The sequence below is a fragment of the Lipotes vexillifer genome, unplaced genomic scaffold (assembly GCF_000442215.2).
Source record: "Lipotes vexillifer unplaced genomic scaffold, Lipotes_vexillifer_v1.1 scaffold1605, whole genome shotgun sequence".
Taxonomy (NCBI): domain Eukaryota; kingdom Metazoa; phylum Chordata; class Mammalia; order Artiodactyla; family Lipotidae; genus Lipotes; species Lipotes vexillifer.
This window is the reverse complement of record NW_006770356.1, coordinates 1,230,809-1,241,869: the sequence shown is the minus strand read 5'-3', so window position 1 is coordinate 1,241,869 and position 11,061 is coordinate 1,230,809. Positions and strand designations below refer to the sequence as shown.

At 35.5% G+C, this 11,061-nt stretch overlaps 1 pseudogene; it reads right to left on the bottom strand.

The window, feature by feature from the left end:
* Positions 1-2,294: 2,294 nt before the first annotated feature.
* LOC103087223 (ribosomal protein S6 kinase beta-1 pseudogene) lies at positions 2,295-3,878 on the bottom strand (annotated as a pseudogene).
* Between the last annotated feature and the right edge of the window lie 7,183 nt (positions 3,879-11,061).

Genomic DNA, 11,061 nt, shown 5'->3' with positions numbered 1-11,061 from the left:
GATAGAAATGATTGAAATGCACCTTAATTTCCCTTTTACATCATATACTGAATCACGAGGATACTATCCAGAAATTGTAGGGTAGTTGACTGCTTTAGCAAGGCAGTAGGTTTGAAATCCAGGTTTAGATGAAAAAAGAGATATTTCACATTCTTAAAGAGCCAGTCTGAAGGATTCAGAGCAGATAATTCCAGCGCAGAGTGAAGCTTACACCAGCCCATTTGGCTAAGTGATGTTTGTTCTTCAGTAACGGAGTACACAACATGGCAAAAATAATGCCTTTCCCTTTTAGTGTGAATTAAGAGAAGAAAAAAAGGAAGAAAATGGAAGGAAAGTAAGTGACCAAAATTGTTATTTCTGTCCTTCCATTTCTTGGTTTGGTGTTAATAAGTTGAGCTGGGGATGAAAACACAGGGACTGTGGCTATACGGTACAACTGTGTACATGGATGTGATACTATTCAAGGCCGTCCTGCAGGGAGGCTCAGTATCATAGCCTGAGGCACAGAGCTGGATGCAGGGTGCAGCAGAGTCAGGAGTTCATGGGCAGGAACAACAAAGTAAGGTCTAGAGCCCTGCTGCCTGTTTTTATAAGAGAAAGGTTTATTGCAACACAGACATGTCCATCATTTTACATATTGTCTAAGGCTGTTTTTAAGTTTCAATAGATGAGTTGGGTTGTTGCAATAGAGACCAAATGCCCACAAGTCTAAAAATATTTATTGTCTGTCCCTTTAAGAAAAAGTTTGCCAACCCCTGTTCTAGAGCTTCAACCAGACACAGGTGAGACCTAATATATGGGTCCTGAGCAAGCATAGAGAGAACAGAATATGTTACACCAGCATGCAAGGAATAGAAGCTCTAGGAAACATGTCCACAGAACCATGCCTCAGAAAAAATGGAGTATGAAACAGGTTCCTACCACTTCCTAGGACCAATTATTAACAGCTCTTTCCAATATGCTGGTAATTTGAAAAGCGGTCATTGGAGTATTTATACCATGGAAATTGACAAGCGCCACAAATCAGTGCAGGCATGCATTCATTCATTCATTTATTTTTCACGGAGTTTATTTTTAAACATTTATCAGCATACTACTGCTTAGAAAATGAAGAGTCAGAATTCACTGCCAGTATTTAAGGTGATACAGCCTCTCCCACATAGCCCAAAACCCATCACATAGATGTGCTGAAAAGAATGACAGAAATCCAAGTGGCTAATTGTTTTTACTTAAAAATAATAAGAATTACCTATGCTTTTAATTATTACCCTAGCCTAGTTTTAAAACAGGTATGCTTAAAATCTCTTGATTTATTTAATTATTCATTCCCTTATTTATTTATTCATTCTTTCATTCATTTATTCATTCCTGTGTTTCTGTTACCTGGCAGGTCAGCTCCTTAACAAAACCAAATGTGTTAACAAATTTGTTTCTACAAATTATATTTTAGTATAAGAAAATTTCCAAATACACAATGTTTATATATGAATATATACATTAAATTGTATTAAATGGGAAATATTAAATACACAGGTTTTACATTGTTTTTAAAGCTTAAATACCACAAATGTTTCTCATAGCATTAAATACTCTTAGAAACATCATTTTAAAAAACAAGCCCATAAATTTTCTTTTACTTTCTTTTTTTATATGATTAAATATGATTTTTATTTTTTATTTAAAATATTCATGCAGGAAGAAATTAGGGGTCTTCATCACCACCTAGAAACTGAGAGGCTGTCTCCTGGGCTCAGTAAGTTACCTGAATAAAACATAACTTGCAACTTTTAGGTTGTTTGCACATAAAACATCAGTTGATAAGTTTCTTTCATCTTTGATTCCATATTGCTGGAGAAAGTTTGACCAAGTTTCATGTTAATTTATCCTTAGCTGCAAGTATTACAGACAACTTCATACTTTGCCTAATGAAAGGATAACTCTTTCAATACAATCAGAACTCAACAGTGATTCAGAAGCAATACCTTACCCTTAATACCATCAGCTTCAAGCCATCAACATGAAAATACTTGATAAGTTTGAAAAGATGTCGCTAGGAATCAATTAATTGATGTGCCTAGTGCCTAAGAGTTTCAAAATTCGACTTCGCTTAAGTTCCTTGCACCACTGACTCATTTTTGAAAATCCATGTTTATTTTTCCTATGTCCAAAGTGTTTTATGGAATGACACAGACTCTTCAAGACTGTTATGTAGAGTCTTCTTTTTTCACCTTGAAGGATGCTCACCCATTTCCTCCGCACCTTTCTGCCTTAAATTTTTAAAAAGCATTGCTTTGTCACAGATTCATATGCAGGTGCTCTTGTTGTTTGGAGATCATGAGAAGAGCTTGATTTTGTATGGCCAGGAGTCTGGAGGTCAAAATGGAAGTGGCGCTGAAGTTTCCCCAGTCATGGTCACATCCATCTGGTCTATTCCTGCCACTTGTTTCCACCATATATTGCACAGGTGTCTGAGGATTTGCCATGCTGGCTGAAGCAACTCTTCCCCGGAAATGTCCAGGAGAAAATTTGACCTGGCTGACAGGTGTTCATGGGCTGCCAATACATCTTCAAATTGCCCAGAGTTTTGGTTCAAAGGAAAACTTTTCTTTCACGTTTTCAAGTACAGATGGAGCCACACATGCAGAACCCAAAAAGACCTGGTTGGCAATTTTGCTGAGAGCTGAGTCATCTGAGCTGTCAACAGGTAGATAGATGTCTGATGTGTAAACTTCAAATCAAACAGACTCACATCCTCTTTAGGTTGCAAAAGCGGTTTAAAGAGGGGCTCTCCCTTCCCAGTTGGCAGTTCTTCCAAGTTAATATATCTGAAGAATGGATGAGCTGGAACTTCTCCAGTGTCCCCAGGACCAGCTCCAAGATGAGAAGCAACATTTCTTTTCAGCAGCTTTTTAAGCAGATCTCTGGCTTCTTGTGTGAGGTAGGGAGGCAAACTGAGTTTACACTTGAGGATTTCATCAATTGTTTTCTTTCTCTTCTCCCCAGTGAAGAGGGTACTCCAGTCAACATGTCCTGTATCAAAGCTCCCCAGCTACACTAATCCCCAGCACAACTGTGGCCACTTTTCATCAAGATTTCAGGGTCCATGTATTCTATTGTTTCACAAAATGTGTGTGTGACTGTTGCATCATGAATAGATTCTTTGAATAGTCCAAAATCTGTTAGTTTCCATGAACTTGGTGATTAAGCATGACTTTCTCTGACATCAGGTATATGTAGATAATCCCCTTTTGATGTAAATGTCCCAAAGCCATGGAGATTTCTGCCAGTAAAAGCAGGTTGTGTCTTCCATAAATATTTCCTCTCTTTCTAACTGCATAAGTAATTCTCCTCTGCTGAGATACTCAAGGATGAAGTAGAATTTTCCATCGGTCTGAAAAGCATAAATTAAATCCACAATCAATGAAAAGATACTTTACTTTCTCCAGAATATCCCATCCTGCTTTTTATTTGAGCTGTGTCTTTAGCACTTTTAACTCTCATTGTCTTTTTAAGCACCTTCATGGCAAATATTTTCTGAGTTTTTGCTCCTGTTACTTTTCTTACTTGTAAAATCTCTCCACAGACCCCTTTACCAAGTACCCAAAGTAGCTTGAAACATTCTAGCTTGACTTTTTCTGACCCTCTGTTCACAGTGGTTTCTGAGATTTCAAGTTTCTCACAATGCTCCATGCCAAGGGCATAAGGTCCAGCTCCCCCAGGGTCCATGCTTTCATTTAACTGACCACTTTCCTCCAGCTCATCCTCAGAGCCTGTATCCTCTGGCTGGTCCAGACTATTTCAAACACTCCTGCCATGTCCTCAGCTTCCCTGTCTTAGAAATCTGGTGCTGGATAAAAGCCATCTTGCCTCCTTTATCGCCTCAAGGGCCTGGACTCTCCATTGCTGCAGCCATCTCCAGCTGCTTGGGCTATCTATCTATCTATCTATCTTAAGAGGAGGTTAAGTTAATGCAGAGACTAGGCAGCAAAACAGGCTCATTCCATGATCCCTATCTGAAATGACTAAATGGCAACATACTTTCTGAATAGAAAACAACACAGAAATAGAAGTTTGCAGTTGAATATTTTGTCTCTCTAGGGAAAATAGGAGGAAGGTGGAAAGTAAGACATTCAGCAAGCAATCCTACAATTTGAACACTCAATGCTACCTGAAGCTTACTTTCTCTGTCCCAGAAATCCATGCTTCTCTAGATTCTCTAGATAGATGTCAAGACTTTGTCAAACTGTTGTTCAAATTAAAAACAAACAAAAAATGACTACAGATCAGACATTTTCAGAGCACGAATTTTGTCATTTACCTAAAATCTCTAAAGTAAAGAATATGAGTGTGTTTAATCGCCAGGCAGAAGCAAAAAGTGATCACTGCCAATTTTGAGAAATGTAAACTTTTTAAGCAAAATTCTCCTGTTTGGATACTTACTTCATATGAAAGTTTTAATTACTTTAAAAATTGTTTATTCAAATATCTTTAACATACATCTTTATAATCCCTCTATTTCTTTAAGTAAGATTATTTAAAGTAGAGAAGCAAGATAACATGATATTTATATGTGTGACCTGTTGAGACAGACACCATAGTTTTGAAATCTGACTCCAAGACTTATCAGCTGTGTCCCTGAGTTTATTTCACCCCACAGTGCTGCGGTTTTCTTATCTGTAAAACAGATTAAAAATAATTTGTACTCCATAGGCTTGACGCAGGTTACTATATATAAAATATATATAGTACTTTCACCATAGTATTACTCAATATCTATGGGCTATAATACTAAGTAAAAAACACATTTTAATATTTTGATATATATTACCAAATCATCTTCTAGAAGTGAGGCATGTTATCATTCTTTGCTTCATCGACTGAGATGTGAAAGACCAATTTTCCAACATTCTTAACATCTCTTATATACTAACTTTTATTATTCTTCAACTTATGGTATGAAATGTTATTGTGCTTAAATATGCAATTCTTGATTAGTAGTAACTTTCTTTTCATAATTTTTTCTTTATATTTTTTCTCTTTCTGCTTTTTATCCATTTAGGGGTCATTTATATGTGTTTTAAAAATCAGTCTGCAAAAGCTTTTAAAATTAGTAGTCATATATAAGCATTCATAAAGTAAATGACAAATATTTTAAAAGCATTTTCTTCTACAATTTTTTTCTGATGCTTTATTTTGGTCATGTAGTTTATACTATATATTTTTTCTTTGTGATCTCTCTTTTCCTCTGTGATATCACTTTTATGCTTTGATATAATCTGATCTCAAAATCAAAAATATATACTCATGTCTAGTTTATAGTTTAATTTTTTGCAATTAATTACTTTAATCTTCTGGTATTTATGCTATAATATAACATGAGACTCAAGTATACCTTGATTGTTTTCTAAGTTGTTAACCTATTATCACAAGCCCTCTGACATTTTATGTAATCATTATCATTTGTTTCTATCTTATCTTGACTGTACCATTAAGTTGTCTATCAATTCAATCTGTCAGTTGTCGAGGCAAAATAGAATTTTTTTCATTTTTGAAGCTTTATATAATATAAATTGATAACTATAGGGGAATAATTTTTTCCTTTCCACTTACTTTCATATTCCCTCCCTTGCAACAAGAGTGTGAGGATGTGCCCTAATCTTGTCCACTCTCTGATCTAAAGTAAACTCGTCTGGAGGATTTCTGGAAAGGTATGCCTTCCTGATTAAAAAGAAAGAAAAAAAAGTGATGAGCAGACAGAAAGCCACCTTTTTATATCCCGGATTGGACCTGGTCACATAAGTATGTGATGTTGGATCTATAGGACCACCTTCTTGTGAATAAGAGAACAGTATGAAGATGACCTAGAATCCAGGCATGGTTGAGAAGCTGAGTTATATAATCCTTGAACCGCTTGCTCCAGATATCTTTTAATACTGAATAATTAAAATCAATAATAATATATCCTGCTCCTAAAACATTCTAGCTGATATATTTTCTCTAACCATATCACTGAATCAACATGTCTTTATTAAATCAGCTGTCGATTTGATTTTCTTTCCCCAGTTCCTACCAAGTAAAAACCAAAGTCCTAAGGGTCAACACTCAAAATTCCTTAGAATCTCTCCCCTATTTCTCTTTCAGCCTCATCTCTGGCTATTTATCAGTGGAGCTACATATTCAGATTCCCTTCCTTTCCTCAAGATTATAGCCTCATATGCTGTTGAATCAATCCTAGCTAGAACATCTTTCCTACTCATGCCTTTTTACTGAAATTCTTTCTTGTCTTCAAGAACAGTCATGAATTCCAAAGGAGTTATGAACATGCTTTCTCTTATCACAACTGAAATATGAAGCCTCTTTACCCTGAACACCAACAACTGTTGGCTTATATCATTTGAATGGCAATTTTCCACATGAGAATTGAAACCACTTACCGACTCACAGCTTGTTGTGTACACTAACGCAAATTTAGCATTCTATTGCCTGCGATTAACATGAATTTAATACTCCAGAAAATTTTTACCCAGGGAGATGAAGTTATAACTTCATTCATTGTTTTAGGAACTTACCGAATACCTGGTTACCAGAACAATAGAATAGTCTACTTACCCATAGCTCCTTCTCAGAATAATAATGCTCGATTTAGCTGAACAAACAAATCTTTACTCTTCAAGACTCACTTCAAGCCCTTCTCTCACTGTGCCCACCAGTCCTAAACTATTACAGCACAAACTTTGCCCAGTCCCAAACAGGTCCCCTGCAATGGTAATTGGGGAAATAGAATCAAAAACAAAGTCTGCCAACCCAGAAATTCTTTCCACAAAGGTAGTAGAGAAAGAGAACACTTTCATTATTGAATAAACATTAATTAAACCAGAGTGTGACAGGCATTACAAGCAATCTGCTAAGATATTTCAAAAACAAAAATAAATCTCACTCTTTTACACAGTCATGCAGATACGACTCATTACATGTTTTCAAGGTAAGTGATAACTAGCCCTCAAGTCAGAGGACTTAACAGCACCATTTATCACACATAGTTCATCTTAACTTTGCCTTATTATGGGGGTGTCGGTCTGTGTGAGTTAATTGGCATTATCCAGAGGAAAAACAAACTTCACGTATCTTTATGATAATAGGATGTAGTTTTGCACCTTGGAGCAAAGTGCCCACAGAAATAGGCTCCTACCCTCCCACAAATACTGGGATGAAGGGGTGCTATCTCTCTTGATGATTATATTTCAAAGAAATAGTCTCTAAGTCCTTGAGAAAGACATTCCTAGGTCATAAACTAATAAAATACCAGTCTAGCTTTCAAAGGATTTATATACATTTCAAAGAGAGGAGAAAGTACTTAAAATTGCAAATTTTCTAAAGTAAATGCTCAAAGAAAAAGGAGAAAACTGAGATCTCCAAATCTTTCTGAATATATTGCCATTGATGTCTCCCTTCTGAGACCCTACTAAGACTCAACACAGGGGCTCCCCCTACTGAAGTAATAAACTTGGCTTTACTTTATCCACAAGTTAGCATGGTGATGACATTTTCAGGGACCTGGCAAGTGACACCCACTATCTTATACTAATTTTTTTTTTTTTTTTTTTTTTGCAGTACTTGGGCCTCTCACTGTTGTGGCCTCTCCCGTTGTGGAGCACAGGATCTGGACGCGCAGGCTCAGTGGCCATGGCTCACGGGCCCAGCTGCTCCGCAGCATGTGGGGTCTTCCCGGACCGGGGCACGAACCCGTGTCCCCCGCATCGGTAGGCGGACTCTCAACCACTGCACCACCAGGGAAACCCTTATACTAATTTTTGAATCTTCTACATATCTTCTACTAGACTATAAGCTACCAGAAAGTAAAAAGTATTCCCTATGTAAGTTAATATTTTCTTTTTCTTTTCTCTGTGGCTAGTATAAGGCCCTATAGTCATTTGAATATTCAATGAAAGAGCAGATTTTCTTTCATGGTCTCTACAATATCTTGTCCATGTTTTGTGATGTAAGTAGGACAAAACTAACCGGTTCTTCCCTGCGGACAATTTATATAATTCCCTCTTACTCTGAACACAATTTTATCACAAATACAAATGTAAGAATAACATCTGTCCTCTAACGTAAACAGAAAAATGACTGAAACAATCAATTACAAACTGCCTGCTATAAAAAATTAGCATTATTTTATCATATCGATGGTAAAATATATGCAAATAGCACTATTTAACCAGACAGAAATTGCTACGTTTCCTAATGGATTTTTACAATTACTTCTTATTCATTAACGTATACCTTCTAGTTCTGATCCTCATGATTTTTCTCTGGTTCTCCAGTTTTTTAAAAGAATATGCTTTTTAAAAAGCACTTCAGAGATGCATAAATGAGATGATTTCTGAAAATGACCTCTCCAAAGAGATCTGCTTTGAGAGAAATTTTAAGCCCTTTCATTTCTAATTAACCCCCTATCCAGGGATTGTACAGTTTCTCAATCATCATAAAAGCCACAGATTTATTTCCTTTAAACATTCTATAGAGCAATGGCTCCTGCTGTGACTAGACAAAGGCAAAATGCCAATACAATGTTAGCCATGACCTTTTTTTCTCTACCAGAGTCATTAGGCAGTAGCTACTTCAGGATCACAGATGAAACAGCAACATTCAAAATGGTAATAAAAAAGTTCTGTTCTAATTAGGGAGAAAAAAACTGATACTGCAATTTCTTACTTGATACTTTTATTTAACTTACAGGAAGCCTGCTGAAAATGCTGAAAAACATACTGGGGAGTTTATTTGACCTATACATTGCAATTACCAAATATCTGCCTAGATAGGCAATTAAAGTGAGCTAATAAAGAGCTTGCATTCAATGAAAAAATCATCCTCAAGTGGAGTAAGACATTTACATAATTCTAAAAACACTTGGGAGAGTTAATCACATTTCTTTCTACATGTTTCTTTTCTTTTCTGAGTCATGTCAGTTTTTGTAATTCTAGAATTTAGCTTTCTTTTCCTTTCAACCATAGACACCTTTCCTCCAACTTAGATAACTACTCTCAGAGGAATTAATTATGGATACTATTCTTCCCAGATTTAAATAAATAAGAAGGAATTGGTAAACATAATATGCTATCCCATATTGTAGTCTTAAAGACAAATGCATAAATTAAGATTCAAATATAAATATTTGAAAGGAACACATACTCTTTTTGAGCTAGTATGTAACAGGGGCATCTAAGCTTGTCTGAGACTTCAGAAAAAGTTTCATAGAAAAAATGATTTAAGTCTTGAGAAATTAAGATTCAGGTGACATTTCTGGGCAAAGAGGGGTGGAGGAATAGTGTTCCAGCACTTGGGAGCTCTGTGATGTGTAAAAAGTTCAAGGAACCAAAATAAGATCAGAGGGACTGGATGTAGATTTGTGGTGTGGATTTCATCTGGAGAGTGATCCAAGAAAACATTTAAAAGAACTTTGAGGTTATATGGAGCCTATAATATATCCTACAACCAAGGATAAACTTTAAAGGGTCTAAAAATAACACTTGAAAAGTACGGAAGTATCTGACATTTGTTTTAATGAGGTTATAACTTAAAAATTTACAAGCATCCAGACACTAAATAGAAATAATAATACTTGGAGTTCCATATACTTCCTTCCAGGCCAAAGGGAAGAGGAGCAAACAGGTGTTACGGAGATGCAGAGAGGAATTCTCTTAGTCACATGGCTAATTTTCCAGAAACATATCTGTTTTGAGCCAAGGGCAGGTATCTGTAGGAGGTCTTCTGAAAACTTTAATGTCATTTTGTGTGTTGGGCTATTATGGAATGCAAATCTTAAATTATAGTACTAAGTCAATTAAACCAATTAGGTTATATTTTCAACTTTCAATGTCTAGATAAACATTCTAAAAATTACTTTTAATGAATAATTATGTAAATATGATATTTAATGTTCAAGTAGTAAGATTGGTTTTCAAATGTGGCTTGCTAATAAGCCGATCTCATTTACAGTGTACAGAGAAATAAAATATGAATGGCTTATTTTTTTGTAAAGTAACATCTTAAAGGAACTGATGCCACTCAGGACTAAAATATAAAATAACTAAATCGAATCAAAAAGTTACTGGATTACTGAATTGAACCACATTGTCAAATCCTTTAGTATCTGCTAATGTTAAAACTCTTCTTTATGGCAATAAATAAAATTCCACTTTTTCAGAAGATGAGTTCAATCACCTAGTAACACAGGGAGTTCATAGGTTAAATAAAAACAGACATATATTTCATTATTGCAGACCACCTACCATCCATCAAAGATTTTTAAAAAAATGAATTAAACTGAAAATCATCATTTTTCAGAAAGGGAACAAGAGAAATTGCTACAAGACTTACCTGTCATTTTGAAATAAACTCATGTCTCCTAAACGTTGCCTCTGATGACATTAAGATTGAAAGAAATGTCGCTGAAGGCTCTACCCTCTGAACCACAGGGCATTAGATCACATAGTTCAAAGATAACCTTTCTCAGTAGCTGACAGTGCTATTCTCTTACTGAGTAAGATACTATTACTACTGTTGTTATACATATATAACATGTGTTTGGCAGTAAAAATCCAGTTAAACAATACAGATAACTGAAATGATGCTTTGTGCCATTTTTTACTTTTTTCTACATTCAGATTAGTATTGTGATCAATTCCTAAGGATTTGAATTCAGAGTCAATGAAAGCTTAAAAGATTTTACATTAACAGATTAAGATTTAAATATGTTCCAACAAATTATAATATGAAATTGAGAACCTGGAAAATATACTTGCTTTTCTAGATCCTATCTCGTGCAATTAGGAGCACTCTGAGAGGAAAACATTCTAAACATATACACAAGCCATAAGACAACAGAAGCTAGAAACATGTGACCATAACATAGGCTGTCTGTGTTAATCTACTATGCCATTCATAAAGCCCCAGAGATGATGAATCTTAACAATTTGCTCAGAGTTTTAGTCCATTTCTTACTATTCCTCATCATGCAGTTTTTATGTAATCAGAATTACCTCTTTATTCTTTCTC